Source organism: Balaenoptera ricei, chromosome 2 (genome assembly GCF_028023285.1).
Source record: "Balaenoptera ricei isolate mBalRic1 chromosome 2, mBalRic1.hap2, whole genome shotgun sequence".
Taxonomy (NCBI): domain Eukaryota; kingdom Metazoa; phylum Chordata; class Mammalia; order Artiodactyla; family Balaenopteridae; genus Balaenoptera; species Balaenoptera ricei.
This window is the reverse complement of record NC_082640.1, coordinates 55949516-55970665: the sequence shown is the minus strand read 5'-3', so window position 1 is coordinate 55970665 and position 21150 is coordinate 55949516. Positions and strand designations below refer to the sequence as shown.

Sequence of the window (21150 nt, the reverse complement as noted above, 5' to 3'; positions counted from 1 at the left end):
GTTAGGAATGAGGGCCAGCGTCCCCCGCCGACATGCATGCAAACACCACCAAGGACTCCAGTATTGGAGGGGCTCCTTTCTGAGGGTTGACCGTGTCTGCACATAAGCTGTGTTATCTGTGAAACCCGGGTCCCTGCTGAATGGCTGTTGAGGGAATGCGAGGGGGCAGGTTCTCCTGCTGGTCTTAAGAGTCAGAGTGTGTGCTGGTCTAGGCCCAGTTAGCTTGCAGTTGGGAGGTGAGTTTTGCCCAGGATCACGCTTCGTGCATGCCATTTTGGGGGTTGATTCTGGAAGCCAAGATGAGCAAGCGTCCCTGGTTGGTGCCTGGAACCTCAGGCCAGGCCTGTGGCCCTCCCTGTTCTTGCGTTTTTCACGGTGAGCTTCTTGAGTGCCTAGTGAGGCTGGAGCAATGGGCGGGGGTGAGCTCGGTTGGGCATCGGCGGAAAGGGGCTGATGGATTAGGCCTCGCTGCTGCCCTTGTTTGCTTCTCTACTTTAACTCCCGGCACAGTGTTGATGCCAAGTGGGTCATCGTGGAGTGGGGAGAGGAATGAGTGCTGAATTTAAACCTGCGTGGATCACTGATGGCCCGTACAGGAAGGGAAGGGAAGATGAGGACATGTCCTTTGTGATGTCGTGGAATAGGCTATCATAACTGGGTTGCAGGTGCTGGCCTCGGCTTCCCAAGGATGTGTCATGTTCGTGATGGGCTGGCATCAGCTGCCTATGGAGGGGATGGCTTTGGCAGTTCAAGTGGATGAGGTGAGGTAGGTAACCTGTGTAGAGTTGGAATCCCATTGCCAGAGGAAAGACACCCAAAGGGTGTCTTGCGAGACGTAAAGAAGATTGACATGGTGACGCGTCTCTGCTGGCCTCCTTGGAGGATGTTTAGTTATGCGAACATCCCCTTTGGCTGCTTTGTTCCCTTGTTTGGGAATGTGCAAAGCGAAAGTGCTTCTCCCGGGGGGGCATGACTCGGCTTGCGAACAGCCAGAGGTTTACCTGGAGCAGTCCGTTGGGGGGACAGAGGTGGGGGCACTGTTGCGACGCCAGGCGCACTGTCGTGGACAGCCACTGTGCCCTTTCAAGTTTCCAGGTCCCCTCGTGTGGCAAAGGTTTTCCGTTGAAAGTCTGTCTGTGGTCCTCGGGGACAGTGCCTTTGATCACTGTGAGTGCCTCGGTAGTGTCGCCGTGGCAGTGGAGAATTGCCAGGATGCATGGGGTGGGGTGGGCATCATCAAAGCAGACAGGCTTGCGGTGTGTCTTCCCTGCTGTTCAGTGTCTCCGTGTTCACATGATGTCTGTGGCTTCAAGTAGAGTCGAGTCGCCCTGCAGGCAGGAGGAGGGCACTTAGGACGAGGCTGTGTAGCGTTTGAGCGTTTCCTCAGTGGTCAGGGCCGCAAAGCCTACCAGTTGGAAGCTTGCCTATACGTGGCCGGGAAGGTGGCCTAATTTCCGCTGTGGGGTTCCAACCTGTGTCATGGTTGCTGAAGCCCAACACTTCCCATTGAGGGCATTCCCACGGGGTCATGGGAAGTGATTTGGTCTAGTTGGCGAGACGAGGCACTTGGGCCGAAGTCCGTTAACCCCTTGAGAAGTGCCAGGCTGCATCTTGCCTGTCGGCAACTGCAGGTCGGTGTCAGCCTGCCCATGGGAGGTTACCTTGCTTCCGGGATCACTGGGAGTGACCCCAAGGGCACATCAGATGTGGTGGTAGGTGGCAGGATCTCCAGGTCCACATAGGTGTGACACCCACGGCCGGGAGGGAGGTCTCGTCCAGTCTTTGTGCTTTGGTCAGAAGGCGTGGCTGTGGGAGAGCGGGAGTCTGTGGCCTATTTTGACAGCCTGGGGTTCAAAGTTCGCATGCGGCCTCATGAAGCTGACAGGGGTCTTTCTCCTTTCAGTTGGGGGTCCAACCAGGGTGCTGTGTATAAACTATGACGTTTACTGTTAGAAGCGTCTGCAGAGGGCCACAGGGACACCCAGAGACCAAGACGCGTATTTAGCGGCACCCACAGGTATCCACAAACGCATCCTCGTGCACAGTCACAGTCACACACGCCCACACGTGTGAATACACACATACAGCGTCTCACACACCGAGCAATGTACGTGCGTAACTTCCTTCAGTCGTGCTGTGAGACACACAATCAGTTTTCGGTAAGGGACAGTGGTACTTGGGAAGCAGGTTCTAGGCTCACGCCCAGGTTAAGTGTTCCCAAAAATCATGTTCTCTGAGGACCCTTGTGCAATTCAGAAACCTGCCTGATTTCTGTCCACTTCTCAGGTGCAGTTGCAGAGTAAGGCTGGCTGTCGGCAAAGGGAAGAAGACCTTCGCGTTGTCTGATGACTGGATATGCTAAGGAGAACTGGACAAAGTGGGGCGGGTGCACGTTGCCGAGCAAGGCTGTGGATAGCTCAGGACGGTAGGCATTCACCCATACTAAGATGTGCCATTGGATATTAGGATTTCCACAGATGGGCCCAATGGTTGCAAGAGTGGATTGATTGTTGGTCTTGCTGAGTGGCCTGAGGACTGTGGATTCCCCAGGCAGTTGGAGTACTTCCAGGTCATGGCTCCTCTGCAGAGACCCACGGCCTTCCCTTTTGTGTTCTGCAGCCTCCCAGCATGTGCTTGGATCGATGATGACACCCTTGTATGCATTCCTTGGAAAATCTGAACAAAATGAGTGAGAACGCTCTACCGTCTCCTCATCGAAAGTGAGGTCCAGCACGTTTCCTGTCTCGGGAGTATGGGACAGTTAGGAGTGAGGGCCAACGTCCCCTGCTGACAGGCATGCAAACCCCACTAAGGGCTCCAGCATTGGAGGGGCTCCTGTCTGAGGGTCGACCATGTCTGCCCATAAGCTGGGTCATCTATGAATCCCCGGTCCCTGCTAAAAGGCCGTTGAGGGAATGCAAGAGGGCAGGCTTTCCTGCTAGTCTTCAGGGTCGGAGTGTGTTCTGGTAGAGACCCAGTAAGCTTGCAGCTTGGAGAGGTGATTTTTGGACAGGATCACACTTTGTGCATGCCGCTTCCGAGGTTGATTATGGAAGCCAACATGAGCAAGCTTCCCTGGTTGGAGCCTGGAGCCTCAGGCCAGGCCTGTGGCCCTCTCTGTTGTTGTGTTTCATGCAGTGAGGTTCTTGACTGCCCCGCGTGGCTGGAGCAGTGGGCGGGCGTGGGCTGGAGTTGGGCGATGGCGGAAGGGGGCTGATGGTTTAGGCCTCAGTGCTGCCCCTGTCAGCTCCTCTGCTGAAGTTGCCGGCACACTGTTGGTGCTAAGTGGATCTTCGTGGAGTGGGGTGTGGATCGAGTGAAGCATTTCAGCCTGGGTGGTGTCTGCTGGCCTGGAGAGAAAGGTAAGGTATCATGAGGAAAGGTCCTGTGTGATGTCGTGGGATGGGTTGTCATCATTGGGTTGCAGGCGCTGGCCTCGGCTTCCCAAGAATGTGTCTTGTTCGTGATGGGCTGGCATAAGCTGCCTATGGAGCGGATGGCTTTGGCAGTTCAAGTGGGTGAGTTGAGGTAGGTAAGCTGTGTAGAGTTGCGATCCCGTTGCCCGAGGAATGACACCCAAAGGGTGTCTTGCGGGAAGTAGAGAAGATCGACATGGTGAGGCGTCTGTGCCGGCCTCCTTGCAGGTAGTTGAGTTATGCGAACATCCCCTTTGGCCGCTTTGTTCCCTTGTTTGGCAATGTGTAAAGCGAAAGTGTTTCTCCCGTGGGGGAATGACGCGACCGGCCGGTGTAGCACGCAGGCCTTTCGAACAGCCAGAGGTTTATCTGGAGCAGTCCATTGGTGGGGCAGAGATGGGGGCCCCATTGCCATGCCTGCTGTGCTGCCGTGGCCAGCCACTGTTCCCTTTCAGGCTTCCAAGTTCCCTCGCATGGCAGAGGTCTTCCTTTGAAAGTCTGTCTGTGGTCCTCGGGGACCATGCCTTTGATCACTGTGAGTTACTCGGTAGTGTCACTGTGGCAGTGGAGAATTTCCAGGATGCATGGTGTGGGATCAGCATCAACCAAGGAGACAGGCTTGCGGTCTGTCTTCCCTGGTGTTCAGTGTTCCCGTGTTCTGAAGATGTTTGTGGTTTCCAGTAGGGTCGTGTCGCCCTGTGGGCTGGAGGAGGGCATGTAGGACGAGGCTTTCAAGGGTTTGAGCGTTTCCTTAGGGGTCAGGGCCGTGAACATTCAAGATGGGAGCTGCCTGAGACGTGGCTGGGAATGTGGACTAGTTTCCGCCGTGGGGATCCGACATGGGTCATGGTGGCTGAAGCCCACCACTTCCTGTGGTGGGCATTCCCACGGGTCAATGGAAAGTGATTAGGCCTAGTTGGCGAGAAGTGGCACATGGGCCCACGTTCGTTAGCCCCTTGAGTGTTTTCAGACTGCATCTTGGCAGCAGACAGCTGCCGGTCGGTGTCGGCCCGACCATGGGAGTTCCCTTGCTTCCGGAAGTGCTGCGAGTGACCCCAAATGCCCATCAGATATACTGGTAGCTGACAGAGTCTCGAGGTGCATGTCGATGTCACAGCCAAGGCCCGGAGGCAGGTCTCGTCGAGGCTTTGTGTTTTGGTCAGAAGGCGTGGCTGTAGGAGAGCGGGAGTCCGTGGACTATTTCAACAGCCCCTGGGGGTCAAAGTGTGTCTGCGGCCTCTTAAAGCTGACAGGATTCTTTCTCCTTTCAGTTAGGGGTCTCACCAGGGTGCTGTGTATAAACTCTTTCTTTTATTGTTGGACTCCTCTTCACAGGGCCATAGGGACACACAGAGACCAAGACGCGTATGCAGCGGCACACAGAGGAACCCACAAGCACGTCCGCATGCGCAGTCACAGTCACACACGCCCACACGCGTGAACACACACATACAGCCTCTCAGACACCGGCCAACATATGTGCGTAACTTCCTGCAGTCGTACTATCAGACATGCAGTCAATTCTCGGTAAGGGTTAGAGGTCCTTGGGAAGCAGTTTCAGAGCTCAAGGCCAGGTAAATGTTTTTATGGATCATGTCCTGTGAGGACACCGGTCCACTTATGAAGCCTCGGTGATTTCTGTCCACTTCTCAGGTGCAGTTGCTGGGAAAGGCTGGCCGTCGACACAAACAAGACCTTCGTGTGCTCTGATGACTGGAGGTGCTAAGAAGAAGTGGAAAAAGTGAGGCGGGCCCATGTCCCTGAGTGTGTTCGTGGATAACTCAGGATGGTAGGTATTAAAGCACCCCAAGATGTGCCATTAGATATTAGGTTTTCCTCAGACAGGCCCAATGGTTGCAGGAGTGGATTGATTGTTCCCCTTGCTGAGTGGCCTGAGGGCTGTGGATTCTCCAGGCTTTTGGGGTAGCCCAGGCTCATGGCTCCTGTACAGAGTCCCGCGCAGACTCCGGTTGTGTTCTGCAGTGTCCCAGCATGTGCTTGGATTGATGATGACACCCTTGCATGCATTCCTTGGAAAATCTGGACCAAATGAGTGAGAACACTCTACCGTCTCGTCATCGAAACTGAGGTTCAGCACGTTTCCTCTCTCAGGGGGAGAGGACAGTTAGGAATGAGGGCCAGCGTCCCCCGCCGACATGCATGCAAACACCACCAAGGACTCCAGTATTGGAGGGGCTCCTTTCTGAGGGTTGACCGTGTCTGCACATAAGCTGTGTTATCTGTGAAACCCGGGTCCCTGCTGAATGGCTGTTGAGGGAATGCGAGGGGGCAGGTTCTCCTGCTGGTCTTAAGAGTCAGAGTGTGTGCTGGTCTAGGCCCAGTTAGCTTGCAGTTGGGAGGTGAGTTTTGCCCAGGATCACGCTTCGTGCATGCCATTTTGGGGGTTGATTCTGGAAGCCAAGATGAGCAAGCGTCCCTGGTTGGTGCCTGGAACCTCAGGCCAGGCCTGTGGCCCTCCCTGTTCTTGCGTTTTTCACGGTGAGCTTCTTGAGTGCCTAGTGAGGCTGGAGCAATGGGCGGGGGTGAGCTCGGTTGGGCATCGGCGGAAAGGGGCTGATGGATTAGGCCTCGCTGCTGCCCTTGTTTGCTTCTCTACTTTAACTCCCGGCACAGTGTTGATGCCAAGTGGGTCATCGTGGAGTGGGGAGAGGAATGAGTGCTGAATTTAAACCTGCGTGGATCACTGATGGCCCGTACAGGAAGGGAAGGGAAGATGAGGACATGTCCTTTGTGATGTCGTGGAATAGGCTATCATAACTGGGTTGCAGGTGCTGGCCTCGGCTTCCCAAGGATGTGTCATGTTCGTGATGGGCTGGCATCAGCTGCCTATGGAGGGGATGGCTTTGGCAGTTCAAGTGGATGAGGTGAGGTAGGTAACCTGTGTAGAGTTGGAATCCCATTGCCAGAGGAAAGACACCCAAAGGGTGTCTTGCGAGACGTAAAGAAGATTGACATGGTGACGCGTCTCTGCTGGCCTCCTTGGAGGATGTTTAGTTATGCGAACATCCCCTTGGGCTGCTTTGTTCCCTTGTTTGGGAATGTGCAAAGCGAAAGTGCTTCTCCCGGGGGGGCATGACTCAGCTTGCGAACAGCCAGAGGTTTACCTGGAGCAGTCCGTTGGGGGGACAGAGGTGGGGGCACTGTTGCGACGCCAGGCGCACTGTCGTGGACAGCCACTGTGCCCTTTCAAGTTTCCAGGTCCCCTCGTGTGGCAAAGGTTTTCCGTTGAAAGTCTGTCTGTGGTCCTCGGGGACAGTGCCTTTGATCACTGTGAGTGCCTCGGTAGTGTCGCCGTGGCAGTGGAGAATGGCCAGGATGCATGGGGTGGGGTGGGCATCATCAAAGCAGACAGGCTTGCGGTGTGTCTTCCCTGCTGTTCAGTGTCTCCGTGTTCACATGATGTCTGTGGCTTCAAGTAGAGTCGAGTCGCCCTGCAGGCAGGAGGAGGGCACTTAGGACGAGGCTGTGTAGCGTTTGAGCGTTTCCTCAGTGGTCAGGGCCGCAAAGCCTACCAGTTGGAAGCTTGCCTATACGTGGCCGGGAAGGTGGCCTAATTTCCGCTGTGGGGTTCCAACCTGTGTCATGGTTGCTGAAGCCCAACACTTCCCATTGAGGGCATTCCCACGGGGTCATGGGAAGTGATTTGGTCTAGTTGGCGAGACGAGGCACTTGGGCCGAAGTCCGTTAACCCCTTGAGAAGTGCCAGGCTGCATCTTGCCTGTCGGCAACTGCAGGTCGGTGTCAGCCTGCCCATGGGAGGTTACCTTGCTTCCGGGAGCACTGGGAGTGACCCCAAGGGCACATCAGATGTGGTGGTAGGTGGCAGGATCTCCAGGTCCACATAGGTGTGACACCCACGGCCGGGAGGGAGGTCTCGTCCAGTCTTTGTGCTTTGGTCAGAAGGCGTGGCTGTGGGAGAGCGGGAGTCTGTGGCCTATTTTGACAGCCTGGGGTTCAAAGTTCGCATGCGGCCTCATGAAGCTGACAGGGGTCTTTCTCCTTTCAGTTGGGGGTCCAACCAGGGTGCTGTGTATAAACTATGACGTTTACTGTTAGAAGCGTCTGCAGAGGGCCACAGGGACACCCAGAGACCAAGACGCGTATTTAGCGGCACCCACAGGTATCCACAAACGCATCCTCGTGCACAGTCACAGTCACACACGCCCACACGTGTGAATACACACATACAGCGTCTCACACACCGAGCAATGTACGTGCGTAACTTCCTTCAGTCGTGCTGTGAGACACACAATCAGTTTTCGGTAAGGGACAGTGGTACTTGGGAAGCAGGTTCTAGGCTCACGCCCAGGTTAAGTGTTCCCAAAAATCATGTTCTCTGAGGACCCTTGTGCAATTCAGAAACCTGCCTGATTTCTGTCCACTTCTCAGGTGCAGTTGCAGAGTAAGGCTGGCTGTCGGCAAAGAGAAGAAGACCTTCGCGTTGTCTGATGACTGGATATGCTAAGGAGAACTGGACAAAGTGGGGCGGGTGCACGTTGCCGAGCAAGGCTGTGGATAGCTCAGGACGGTAGGCATTCACCCATACTAAGATGTGCCATTGGATATTAGGATTTCCACAGATGGGCCCAATGGTTGCAAGAGTGGATTGATTGTTGGTCTTGCTGAGTGGCCTGAGGACTGTGGATTCCCCAGGCAGTTGGAGTACTTCCAGGTCATGGCTCCTCTGCAGAGACCCACGGCCTTCCCTTTTGTGTTCTGCAGCCTCCCAGCATGTGCTTGGATCGATGATGACACCCTTGTATGCATTCCTTGGAAAATCTGAACAAAATGAGTGAGAACGCTCTACCGTCTCCTCATCGAAAGTGAGGTCCAGCACGTTTCCTGTCTCGGGAGTATGGGACAGTTAGGAGTGAGGGCCAACGTCCCCTGCTGACAGGCATGCAAACCCCACTAAGGGCTCCAGCATTGGAGGGGCTCCTGTCTGAGGGTCGACCATGTCTGCCCATAAGCTGGGTCATCTATGAATCCCCGGTCCCTGCTAAAAGGCCGTTGAGGGAATGCAAGAGGGCAGGCTTTCCTGCTAGTCTTCAGGGTCGGAGTGTGTTCTGGTAGAGACCCAGTAAGCTTGCAGCTTGGAGAGGTGATTTTTGGACAGGATCACACTTTGTGCATGCCGCTTCCGAGGTTGATTATGGAAGCCAACATGAGCAAGCTTCCCTGGTTGGAGCCTGGAGCCTCAGGCCAGGCCTGTGGCCCTCTCTGTTGTTGTGTTTCATGCAGTGAGGTTCTTGACTGCCCCGCGTGGCTGGAGCAGTGGGCGGGCGTGGGCTGGAGTTGGGCGATGGCGGAAGGGGGCTGATGGTTTAGGCCTCAGTGCTGCCCCTGTCAGCTCCTCTGCTGAAGTTGCCGGCACACTGTTGGCGCTAAGTGGATCTTCGTGGAGTGGGGTGTGGATCGAGTGAAGCATTTCAGCCTGGGTGGTGTCTGCTGGCCTGGAGAGAAAGGTAAGGTATCATGAGGAAAGGTCCTGTGTGATGTCGTGGGATGGGTTGTCATCATTGGGTTGCAGGCGCTGGCCTCGGCTTCCCAAGAATGTGTCTTGTTCGTGATGGGCTGGCATAAGCTGCCTATGGAGCGGATGGCTTTGGCAGTTCAAGTGGGTGAGTTGAGGTAGGTAAGCTGTGTAGAGTTGCGATCCCGTTGCCCGAGGAATGACACCCAAAGGGTGTCTTGCGGGAAGTAGAGAAGATCGACATGGTGAGGCGTCTGTGCCGGCCTCCTTGCAGGTAGTTGAGTTATGCGAACATCCCCTTTGGCCGCTTTGTTCCCTTGTTTGGCAATGTGTAAAGCGAAAGTGTTTCTCCCGTGGGGGAATGACGCGACCGGCCGGTGTAGCACGCAGGCCTTTCGAACAGCCAGAGGTTTATCTGGAGCAGTCCATTGGTGGGGCAGAGATGGGGGCCCCATTGCCATGCCTGCTGTGCTGCCGTGGCCAGCCACTGTTCCCTTTCAGGCTTCCAAGTTCCCTCGCATGGCAGAGGTCTTCCTTTGAAAGTCTGTCTGTGGTCCTCGGGGACCATGCCTTTGATCACTGTGAGTTACTCGGTAGTGTCACTGTGGCAGTGGAGAATTTCCAGGATGCATGGTGTGGGATCAGCATCAACCAAGGAGACAGGCTTGCGGTCTGTCTTCCCTGGTGTTCAGTGTTCCCGTGTTCTGAAGATGTTTGTGGTTTCCAGTAGGGTCGTGTCGCCCTGTGGGCTGGAGGAGGGCATGTAGGACGAGGCTTTCAAGGGTTTGAGCGTTTCCTTAGGGGTCAGGGCCGTGAACATTCAAGATGGGAGCTGCCTGAGACGTGGCTGGGAATGTGGACTAGTTTCTGCCGTGGGGATCCGACATGGGTCATGGTGGCTGAAGCCCACCACTTCCTGTGGTGGGCATTCCCACGGGTCAATGGAAAGTGATTAGGCCTAGTTGGCGAGAAGTGGCACGTGGGCCCACGTTCGTTAGCCCCTTGAGTGTTTTCAGACTGCATCTTGGCAGCAGACAGCTGCCGGTCGGTGTCGGCCCAACCATGGGAGTTCCCTTGCTTCCGGAAGTGCTGCGAGTGACCCCAAATGCCCATCAGATATACTGGTAGCTGACAGAGTCTCGAGGTGCATGTCGATGTCACAGCCAAGGCCCGGAGGCAGGTCTCGTCGAGGCTTTGTGTTTTGGTCAGAAGGCGTGGCTGTAGGAGAGCGGGAGTCCGTGGACTATTTCAACAGCCCCTGGGGGTCAAAGTGTGTCTGCGGCCTCTTAAAGCTGACAGGATTCTTTCTCCTTTCAGTTAGGGGTCTCACCAGGGTGCTGTGTATAAACTCTTTCTTTTATTGTTGGACTCCTCTTCACAGGGCCATAGGGACACACAGAGACCAAGACGCGTATGCAGCGGCACACAGAGGAACCCACAAGCACGTCCGCATGCGCAGTCACAGTCACACACGCCCACACGCGTGAACACACACATACAGCCTCTCAGACACCGGCCAACATATGTGCGTAACTTCCTGCAGTCGTACTATCAGACATGCAGTCAATTCTCGGTAAGGGTTAGAGGTCCTTGGGAAGCAGTTTCAGAGCTCAAGGCCAGGTAAATGTTTTTATGGATCATGTCCTGTGAGGACACCGGTCCACTTATGAAGCCTCGGTGATTTCTGTCCACTTCTCAGGTGCAGTTGCTGGGAAAGGCTGGCCGTCGACACAAACAAGACCTTCGTGTGCTCTGATGACTGGAGGTGCTAAGAAGAAGTGGAAAAAGTGAGGCGGGCCCATGTCCCTGAGTGTGTTCGTGGATAACTCAGGATGGTAGGTATTAAAGCACCCCAAGATGTGCCATTAGATATTGGGTTTTCCTCAGACAGGCCCAATGGTTGCAGGAGTGGATTGATTGTTCCCCTTGCTGAGTGGCCTGAGGGCTGTGGATTCTCCAGGCTTTTGGGGTAGCCCAGGCTCATGGCTCCTGTACAGAGTCCCGCGCAGACTCCGGTTGTGTTCTGCAGTGTCCCAGCATGTGCTTGGATTGATGATGACACCCTTGCATGCATTCCTTGGAAAATCTGGACCAAATGAGTGAGAACACTCTACCGTCTCGTCATCGAAACTGAGGTTCAGCACGTTTCCTCTCTCAGGGGGAGAGGACAGTTAGGAATGAGGGCCAGCGTCCCCCGCCGACATGCATGCAAACACCACCAAGGACTCCAGTATTGGAGGGGCTCCTTTCTGAGGGTTGACCGTGTCTGCACATAAGCTGTGTTATCTGTGAAACCCGGGTCCCTGCTGAATGGCTGTTGAGGGAATGCGAGGGGGCAGGTTCTCTGCTGGTCTTAAGAGTCAGAGTGTGTGCTGGTCTAGGCCCAGTTAGCTTGCAGTTGGGAGGTGAGTTTTGGCCAGGATCACGCTTCGTGCATGCCATTTTGGGGGTTGATTCTGGAAGCCAAAATGAGCAAGCGTCCCTGGTTGGTGCCTGGAACCTCAGGCCAGGCCTGTGGCCCTCCCTGTTCTTGCGTTTTTCACGGTGAGCTTCTTGAGTGCCTAGTGAGGCTGGAGCAATGGGCGGGGGTGAGCTCGGTTGGGCATCGGCGGAAAGGGGCTGATGGATTAGGCCTCGCTGCTGCCCTTGTTTGCTTCTCTACTTTAACTCCCGGCACAGTGTTGATGCCAAGTGGGTCATCGTGGAGTGGGGAGAGGAATGAGTGCTGAATTTAAACCTGCGTGGATCACTGATGGCCCGTACAGGAAGGGAAGGGAAGATGAGGACATGTCCTTTGTGATGTCGTGGAATAGGCTATCATAACTGGTTTGCAGGTGCTGGCCTCGGCTTCCCAAGGATGTGTCATGTTCGTGATGGGCTGGCATCAGCTGCCTATGGAGGGGATGGCTTTGGCAGTTCAAGTGGATGAGGTGAGGTAGGTAACCTGTGTAGAGTTGGAATCCCATTGCCAGAGGAAAGACACCCAAAGGGTGTCTTGCGAGACGTAAAGAAGATTGACATGGTGACGCGTCTCTGCTGGCCTCCTTGGAGGATGTTTAGTTATGCGAACATCCCCTTGGGCTGCTTTGTTCCCTTGTTTGCGAATGTGCAAAGCGAAAGTGCTTCTCCCGGGGGGGGGCATGACTCAGCTTGCGAACAGCCAGAGGTTTACCTGGAGCAGTCCATTGGGGGGACAGAGGTGGGGGCACTGTTGCGACGCCAGGCGCACTGTCGTGGACAGCCACTGTGCCCTTTCAAGTTTCCAGGTCCCCTCGTGTGGCAAAGGTTTTCCGTTGGAAGTCTGTCTGTGGTCCTCGGGGACAGTGCCTTTGATCACTGTGAGTGCCTCGGTAGTGTCGCCGTGGCAGTGGAGAATTGCCAGGATGCATGGGGTGGGGTGGGCATCATCAAAGCAGACAGGCTTGCGGTGTGTCTTCCCTGCTGTTCAGTGTCTCCGTGTTCACATGATGTCTGTGGCTTCAAGTAGAGTCGAGTCGCCCTGCAGGCAGGAGGAGGGCACTTAGGACGAGGCTGTGTAGCGTTTGAGCGTTTCCTCAGTGGTCAGGGCCGCAAAGCCTACCAGTTGGAAGCTTGCCTATACGTGGCCGGGAAGGTGGCCTAATTTCCGCTGTGGGGTTCCAATCTGTGTCATGGTTGCTGAAGCCCAACACTTCCCATTGAGGGCATTCCCACGGGGTCATGGGAAGTGATTTGGTCTAGTTGGCGAGACGAGGCACTTGGGCCGAAGTCCGTTAACCCCTTGAGAAGTGCCAGGCTGCATCTTGCCTGTCGGCAACTGCAGGTCGGTGTCAGCCTGCCCATGGGAGGTTACCTTGCTTCCGGGATCACTGGGAGTGACCCCAAGGGCACATCAGATGTGGTGGTAGGTGGCAGGATCTCCAGGTCCACATAGGTGTGACACCCACGGCCGGGAGGGAGGTCTCGTCCAGTCTTTGTGCTTTGGTCAGAAGGCGTGGCTGTGGGAGAGCGGGAGTCTGTGGCCTATTTTGACAGCCTGGGGTTCAAAGTTCGCATGCGGCCTCATGAAGCTGACAGGGGTCTTTCTCCTTTCAGTTGGGGGTCCAACCAGGGTGCTGTGTATAAACTATGACGTTTACTGTTAGAAGCGTCTGCAGAGGGCCACAGGGACACCCAGAGACCAAGACGCGTATTTAGCGGCACCCACAGGTATCCACAAACGCATCCTCGTGCACAGTCACAGTCACACACGCCCACACGTGTGAATACACACATACAGCGTCTCACACACCGAGCAATGTACGTGCGTAACTTCCTTCAGTCGTGCTGTGAGACACACAATCAGTTTTCGGTAAGGGACAGTGGTACTTGGGAAGCAGGTTCTAGGCTCACGCCCAGGTTAAGTGTTCCCAAAAATCATGTTCTCTGAGGACCCTTGTGCAATTCAGAAACCTGCCTGATTTCTGTCCACTTCTCAGGTGCAGTTGCAGAGTAAGGCTGGCTGTCGGCAAAGAGAAGAAGACCTTCGCGTTGTCTGATGACTGGATATGCTAAGGAGAACTGGACAAAGTGGGGCGGGTGCACGTTGCCGAGCAAGGCTGTGGATAGCTCAGGACGGTAGGCATTCACCCATACTAAGATGTGCCATTGGATATTAGGATTTCCACAGATGGGCCCAATGGTTGCAAGAGTGGATTGATTGTTGGTCTTGCTGAGTGGCCTGAGGACTGTGGATTCCCCAGGCAGTTGGAGTACTTCCAGGTCATGGCTCCTCTGCAGAGACCCACGGCCTTCCCTTTTGTGTTCTGCAGCCTCCCAGCATGTGCTTGGATCGATGATGACACCCTTGTATGCATTCCTTGGAAAATCTGAACAAAATGAGTGAGAACGCTCTACCGTCTCCTCATCGAAAGTGAGGTCCAGCACGTTTCCTGTCTCGGGAGTATGGGACAGTTAGGAGTGAGGGCCAACGTCCCCTGCTGACAGGCATGCAAACCCCACTAAGGGCTCCAGCATTGGAGGGGCTCCTGTCTGAGGGTCGACCATGTCTGCCCATAAGCTGGGTCATCTATGAATCCCCGGTCCCTGCTAAAAGGCCGTTGAGGGAATGCAAGAGGGCAGGCTTTCCTGCTAGTCTTCAGGGTCGGAGTGTGTTCTGGTAGAGACCCAGTAAGCTTGCAGCTTGGAGAGGTGATTTTTGGACAGGATCACACTTTGTGCATGCCGCTTCCGAGGTTGATTATGGAAGCCAACATGAGCAAGCTTCCCTGGTTGGAGCCTGGAGCCTCAGGCCAGGCCTGTGGCCCTCTCTGTTGTTGTGTTTCATGCAGTGAGGTTCTTGACTGCCCCGCGTGGCTGGAGCAGTGGGCGGGCGTGGGCTGGAGTTGGGCGATGGCGGAAGGGGGCTGATGGTTTAGGCCTCAGTGCTGCCCCTGTCAGCTCCTCTGCTGAAGTTGCCGGCACACTGTTGGCGCTAAGTGGATCTTCGTGGAGTGGGGTGTGGATCGAGTGAAGCATTTCAGCCTGGGTGGTGTCTGCTGGCCTGGAGAGAAAGGTAAGGTATCATGAGGAAAGGTCCTGTGTGATGTCGTGGGATGGGTTGTCATCATTGGGTTGCAGGCGCTGGCCTCGGCTTCCCAAGAATGTGTCTTGTTCGTGATGGGCTGGCATAAGCTGCCTATGGAGCGGATGGCTTTGGCAGTTCAAGTGGGTGAGTTGAGGTAGGTAAGCTGTGTAGAGTTGCGATCCCATTGCCCGAGGAATGACACCCAAAGGGTGTCTTGCGGGAAGTAGAGAAGATCGACATGGTGAGGCGTCTGTGCCGGCCTCCTTGCAGGTAGTTGAGTTATGCGAACATCCCCTTTGGCCGCTTTGTTCCCTTGTTTGGCAATGTGTAAAGCGAAAGTGTTTCTCCCGTGGGGGAATGACGCGACCGGCCGGTGTAGCACGCAGGCCTTTCGAACAGCCAGAGGTTTATCTGGAGCAGTCCATTGGTGGGGCAGAGATGGGGGCCCCATTGCCATGCCTGCTGTGCTGCCGTGGCCAGCCACTGTTCCCTTTCAGGCTTCCAAGTTCCCTCGCATGGCAGAGGTCTTCCTTTGAAAGTCTGTCTGTGGTCCTCGGGGACCATGCCTTTGATCACTGTGAGTTACTCGGTAGTGTCACTGTGGCAGTGGAGAATTTCCAGGATGCATGGTGTGGGATCAGCATCAACCAAGGAGACAGGCTTGCGGTCTGTCTTCCCTGGTGTTCAGTGTTCCCGTGTTCTGAAGATGTTTGTGGTTTCCAGTAGGGTCGTGTCGCCCTGTGGGCTGGAGGAGGGCATGTAGGACGAGGCTTTCAAGGGTTTGAGCGTTTCCTTAGGGGTCAGGGCCGTGAACATTCAAGATGGGAGCTGCCTGAGACGTGGCTGGGAATGTGGACTAGTTTCCGCCGTGGGGATCCGACATGGGTCATGGTGGCTGAAGCCCACCACTTCCTGTGGTGGGCATTCCCACGGGTCAATGGAAAGTGATTAGGCCTAGTTGGCGAGAAGTGGCACGTGGGCCCACGTTCGTTAGCCCCTTGAGTGTTTTCAGACTGCATCTTGGCAGCAGACAGCTGCCGGTCGGTGTCGGCCCAACCATGGGAGTTCCCTTGCTTCCGGAAGTGCTGCGAGTGACCCCAAATGCCCATCAGATATACTGGTAGCTGACAGAGTCTCGAGGTGCATGTCGATGTCACAGCCAAGGCCCGGAGGCAGGTCTCGTCGAGGCTTTGTGTTTTGGTCAGAAGGCGTGGCTGTAGGAGAGCGGGAGTCCGTGGACTATTTCAACAGCCCCTGGGGGTCAAAGTGTGTCTGTGGCCTCTTAAAGCTGACAGGATTCTTTCTCCTTTCAGTTAGGGGTCTCACCAGGGTGCTGTGTATAAACTCTTTCTTTTATTGTTGGACTCCTCTTCACAGGGCCATAGGGACACACAGAGACCAAGACGCGTATGCAGCGGCACACAGAGGAACCCACAAGCACGTCCGCATGCGCAGTCACAGTCACACACGCCCACACGCGTGAACACACACATACAGCCTCTCAGACACCGGCCAACATATGTGCGTAACTTCCTGCAGTCGTACTATCAGACATGCAGTCAATTCTCGGTAAGGGTTAGAGGTCCTTGGGAAGCAGTTTCAGAGCTCAAGGCCAGGTAAATGTTTTTATGGATCATGTCCTGTGAGGACACCGGTCCACTTATGAAGCCTCGGTGATTTCTGTCCACTTCTCAGGTGCAGTTGCTGGGAAAGGCTGGCCGTCGACACAAACAAGACCTTCGTGTGCTCTGATGACTGGAGGTGCTAAGAAGAAGTGGAAAAAGTGAGGCGGGCCCATGTCCCTGAGTGTGTTCGTGGATAACTCAGGATGGTAGGTATTAAAGCACCCCAAGATGTGCCATTAGATATTGGGTTTTCCTCAGACAGGCCCAATGGTTGCAGGAGTGGATTGATTGTTCCCCTTGCTGAGTGGCCTGAGGGCTGTGGATTCTCCAGGCTTTTGGGGTAGCCCAGGCTCATGGCTCCTGTACAGAGTCCCGCGCAGACTCCGGTTGTGTTCTGCAGTGTCCCAGCATGTGCTTGGATTGATGATGACACCCTTGCATGCATTCCTTGGAAAATCTGGACCAAATGAGTGAGAACACTCTACCGTCTCGTCATCGAAACTGAGGTTCAGCACGTTTCCTCTCTCAGGGGGAGAGGACAGTTAGGAATGAGGGCCAGCGTCCCCCGCCGACATGCATGCAAACACCACCAAGGACTCCAGTATTGGAGGGGCTCCTTTCTGAGGGTTGACCGTGTCTGCACATAAGCTGTGTTATCTGTGAAACCCGGGTCCCTGCTGAATGGCTGTTGAGGGAATGCGAGGGGGCAGGTTCTCTGCTGGTCTTAAGAGTCAGAGTGTGTGCTGGTCTAGGCCCAGTTAGCTTGCAGTTGGGAGGTGAGTTTTGGCCAGGATCACGCTTCGTGCATGCCATTTTGGGGGTTGATTCTGGAAGCCAAAATGAGCAAGCGTCCCTGGTTGGTGCCTGGAACCTCAGGCCAGGCCTGTGGCCCTCCCTGTTCTTGCGTTTTTCACGGTGAGCTTCTTGAGTGCCTAGTGAGGCTGGAGCAATGGGCGGGGGTGAGCTCGGTTGGGCATCGGCGGAAAGGGGCTGATGGATTAGGCCTCGCTGCTGCCCTTGTTTGCTTCTCTACTTTAACTCCCGGCACAGTGTTGATGCCAAGTGGGTCATCGTGGAGTGGGGAGAGGAATGAGTGCTGAATTTAAACCTGCGTGGATCACTGATGGCCCGTACAGGAAGGGAAGGGAAGATGAGGACATGTCCTTTGTGATGTCGTGGAATAGGCTATCATAACTGGTTTGCAGGTGCTGGCCTCGGCTTCCCAAGGATGTGTCATGTTCGTGATGGGCTGGCATCAGCTGCCTATGGAGGGGATGGCTTTGGCAGTTCAAGTGGATGAGGTGAGGTAGGTAACCTGTGTAGAGTTGGAATCCCATTGCCAGAGGAAAGACACCCAAAGGGTGTCTTGCGAGACGTAAAGAAGATTGACATGGTGACGCGTCTCTGCTGGCCTCCTTGGAGGATGTTTAGTTATGCGAACATCCCCTTGGGCTGCTTTGTTCCCTTGTTTGCGAATGTGCAAAGCGAAAGTGCTTCTCCCGGGGGGGGGCATGACTCAGCTTGCGAACAGCCAGAGGTTTACCTGGAGCAGTCCATTGGGGGGACAGAGGTGGGGGCACTGTTGCGACGCCAGGCGCACTGTCGTGGACAGCCACTGTGCCCTTTCAAGTTTCCAGGTCCCCTCGTGTGGCAAAGGTTTTCCGTTGGAAGTCTGTCTGTGGTCCTCGGGGACAGTGCCTTTGATCACTGTGAGTGCCTCGGTAGTGTCGCCGTGGCAGTGGAGAATTGCCAGGATGCATGGGGTGGGGTGGGCATCATCAAAGCAGACAGGCTTGCGGTGTGTCTTCCCTGCTGTTCAGTGTCTCCGTGTTCACATGATGTCTGTGGCTTCAAGTAGAGTCGAGTCGCCCTGCAGGCAGGAGGAGGGCACTTAGGACGAGGCTGTGTAGCGTTTGAGCGTTTCCTCAGTGGTCAGGGCCGCAAAGCCTACCAGTTGGAAGCTTGCCTATACGTGGCCGGGAAGGTGGCCTAATTTCCGCTGTGGGGTTCCAATCTGTGTCATGGTTGCTGAAGCCCAACACTTCCCATTGAGGGCATTCCCACGGGGTCATGGGAAGTGATTTGGTCTAGTTGGCGAGACGAGGCACTTGGGCCGAAGTCCGTTAACCCCTTGAGAAGTGCCAGGCTGCATCTTGCCTGTCGGCAACTGCAGGTCGGTGTCAGCCTGCCCATGGGAGGTTACCTTGCTTCCGGGATCACTGGGAGTGACCCCAAGGGCACATCAGATGTGGTGGTAGGTGGCAGGATCTCCAGGTCCACATAGGTGTGACACCCACGGCCGGGAGGGAGGTCTCGTCCAGTCTTTGTGCTTTGGTCAGAAGGCGTGGCTGTGGGAGAGCGGGAGTCTGTGGCCTATTTTGACAGCCTGGGGTTCAAAGTTCGCATGCGGCCTCATGAAGCTGACAGGGGTCTTTCTCCTTTCAGTTGGGGGTCCAACCAGGGTGCTGTGTATAAACTATGACGTTTACTGTTAGAAGCGTCTGCAGAGGGCCACAGGGACACCCAGAGACCAAGACGCGTATTTAGCGGCACCCACAGGTATCCACAAACGCATCCTCGTGCACAGTCACAGTCACACACGCCCACACGTGTGAATACACACATACAGCGTCTCACACACCGAGCAATGTACGTGCGTAACTTCCTTCAGTCGTGCTGTGAGACACACAATCAGTTTTCGGTAAGGGACAGTGGTACTTGGGAAGCAGGTTCTAGGCTCACGCCCAGGTTAAGTGTTCCCAAAAATCATGTTCTCTGAGGACCCTTGTGCAATTCAGAAACCTGCCTGATTTCTGTCCACTTCTCAGGTGCAGTTGCAGAGTAAGGCTGGCTGTCGGCAAAGAGAAGAAGACCTTCGCGTTGTCTGATGACTGGATATGCTAAGGAGAACTGGACAAAGTGGGGCGGGTGCACGTTGCCGAGCAAGGCTGTGGATAGCTCAGGACGGTAGGCATTCACCCATACTAAGATGTGCCATTGGATATTAGGATTTCCACAGATGGGCCCAATGGTTGCAAGAGTGGATTGATTGTTGGTCTTGCTGAGTGGCCTGAGGACTGTGGATTCCCCAGGCAGTTGGAGTACTTCCAGGTCATGGCTCCTCTGCAGAGACCCACGGCCTTCCCTTTTGTGTTCTGCAGCCTCCCAGCATGTGCTTGGATCGATGATGACACCCTTGTATGCATTCCTTGGAAAATCTGAACAAAATGAGTGAGAACGCTCTACCGTCTCCTCATCGAAAGTGAGGTCCAGCACGTTTCCTGTCTCGGGAGTATGGGACAGTTAGGAGTGAGGGCCAACGTCCCCTGCTGACAGGCATGCAAACCCCACTAAGGGCTCCAGCATTGGAGGGGCTCCTGTCTGAGGGTCGACCATGTCTGCCCATAAGCTGGGTCATCTATGAATCCCCGGTCCCTGCTAAAAGGCCGTTGAGGGAATGCAAGAGGGCAGGCTTTCCTGCTAGTCTTCAGGGTCGGAGTGTGTTCTGGTAGAGACCCAGTAAGCTTGCAGCTTGGAGAGGTGATTTTTGGACAGGATCACACTTTGTGCATGCCGCTTCCGAGGTTGATTATGGAAGCCAACATGAGCAAGCTTCCCTGGTTGGAGCCTGGAGCCTCAGGCCAGGCCTGTGGCCCTCTCTGTTGTTGTGTTTCATGCAGTGAGGTTCTTGACTGCCCCGCGTGGCTGGAGCAGTGGGCGGGCGTGGGCTGGAGTTGGGCGATGGCGGAAGGGGGCTGATGGTTTAGGCCTCAGTGCTGCCCCTGTCAGCTCCTCTGCTGAAGTTGCCGGCACACTGTTGGCGCTAAGTGGATCTTCGTGGAGTGGGGTGTGGATCGAGTGAAGCATTTCAGCCTGGGTGGTGTCTGCTGGCCTGGAGAGAAAGGTAAGGTATCATGAGGAAAGGTCCTGTGTGATGTCGTGGGATGGGTTGTCATCATTGGGTTGCAGGCGCTGGCCTCGGCTTCCCAAGAATGTGTCTTGTTCGTGATGGGCTGGCATAAGCTGCCTATGGAGCGGATGGCTTTGGCAGTTCAAGTGGGTGAGTTGAGGTAGGTAAGCTGTGTAGAGTTGCGATCCCATTGCCCGAGGAATGACACCCAAAGGGTGTCTTGCGGGAAGTAGAGAAGATCGACATGGTGAGGCGTCTGTGCCGGCCTCCTTGCAGGTAGTTGAGTTATGCGAACATCCCCTTTGGCCGCTTTGTTCCCTTGTTTGGCAATGTGTAAAGCGAAAGTGTTTCTCCCGTGGGGGAATGACGCGACCGGCCGGTGTAGCACGCAGGCCTTTCGAACAGCCAGAGGTTTATCTGGAGCAGTCCATTGGTGGGGCAGAGATGGGGGCCCCATTGCCATGCCTGCTGTGCTGCCGTGGCCAGCCACTGTTCCCTTTCAGGCTTCCAAGTTCCCTCGCATGGCAGAGGTCTTCCTTTGAAAGTCTGTCTGTGGTCCTCGGGGACCATGCCTTTGATCACTGTGAGTTACTCGGTAGTGTCACTGTGGCAGTGGAGAATTTCCAGGATGCATGGTGTGGGATCAGCATCAACCAAGGAGACAGGCTTGCGGTCTGTCTTCCCTGGTGTTCAGTGTTCCCGTGTTCTGAAGATGTTTGTGGTTTCCAGTAGGGTCGTGTCGCCCTGTGGGCTGGAGGAGGGCATGTAGGACGAGGCTTTCAAGGGTTTGAGCGTTTCCTTAGGGGTCAGGGCCGTGAACATTCAAGATGGGAGCTGCCTGAGACGTGGCTGGGAATGTGGACTAGTTTCCGCCGTGGGGATCCGACATGGGTCATGGTGGCTGAAGCCCACCACTTCCTGTGGTGGGCATTCCCACGGGTCAATGGAAAGTGATTAGGCCTAGTTGGCGAGAAGTGGCACGTGGGCCCACGTTCGTTAGCCCCTTGAGTGTTTTCAGACTGCATCTTGGCAGCAGACAGCTGCCGGTCGGTGTCGGCCCAACCATGGGAGTTCCCTTGCTTCCGGAAGTGCTGCGAGTGACCCCAAATGCCCATCAGATATACTGGTAGCTGACAGAGTCTCGAGGTGCATGTCGATGT

The 21150-nt window shown here is 55.2% G+C and overlaps 7 non-coding genes across 7 annotated transcripts; all 7 read left to right on the top strand.

The window, feature by feature from the left end:
• Positions 1 to 2636: 2636 nt before the first annotated feature.
• LOC132361789 (small nucleolar RNA SNORD116) lies at positions 2637 to 2729 on the top strand. Its single transcript, XR_009502057.1, has one exon. It is a non-coding gene; the product is annotated as a small nucleolar RNA SNORD116 (small nucleolar RNA).
• A 2687-nt stretch (positions 2730 to 5416) lies between these two features.
• LOC132361060 (small nucleolar RNA SNORD116) lies at positions 5417 to 5509 on the top strand. Its single transcript, XR_009501375.1, has one exon. It is a non-coding gene; the product is annotated as a small nucleolar RNA SNORD116 (small nucleolar RNA).
• Positions 5510 to 8176: 2667 nt separating this feature from the next.
• LOC132361788 (small nucleolar RNA SNORD116) lies at positions 8177 to 8269 on the top strand. Its single transcript, XR_009502056.1, has one exon. It is a non-coding gene; the product is annotated as a small nucleolar RNA SNORD116 (small nucleolar RNA).
• Positions 8270 to 10956: 2687 nt separating this feature from the next.
• On the top strand, positions 10957 to 11049 carry LOC132361059 (small nucleolar RNA SNORD116). Its single transcript, XR_009501374.1, has one exon. It is a non-coding gene; the product is annotated as a small nucleolar RNA SNORD116 (small nucleolar RNA).
• Positions 11050 to 13717: 2668 nt separating this feature from the next.
• On the top strand, positions 13718 to 13810 carry LOC132361787 (small nucleolar RNA SNORD116). The gene has a single exon (XR_009502055.1). It is a non-coding gene; the product is annotated as a small nucleolar RNA SNORD116 (small nucleolar RNA).
• Positions 13811 to 16497: 2687 nt separating this feature from the next.
• On the top strand, positions 16498 to 16590 carry LOC132361057 (small nucleolar RNA SNORD116). Its single transcript, XR_009501372.1, has one exon. It is a non-coding gene; the product is annotated as a small nucleolar RNA SNORD116 (small nucleolar RNA).
• Positions 16591 to 19258: 2668 nt separating this feature from the next.
• On the top strand, positions 19259 to 19351 carry LOC132361786 (small nucleolar RNA SNORD116). Its single transcript, XR_009502054.1, has one exon. It is a non-coding gene; the product is annotated as a small nucleolar RNA SNORD116 (small nucleolar RNA).
• The last annotated feature ends 1799 nt before the right edge of the window (positions 19352 to 21150 follow it).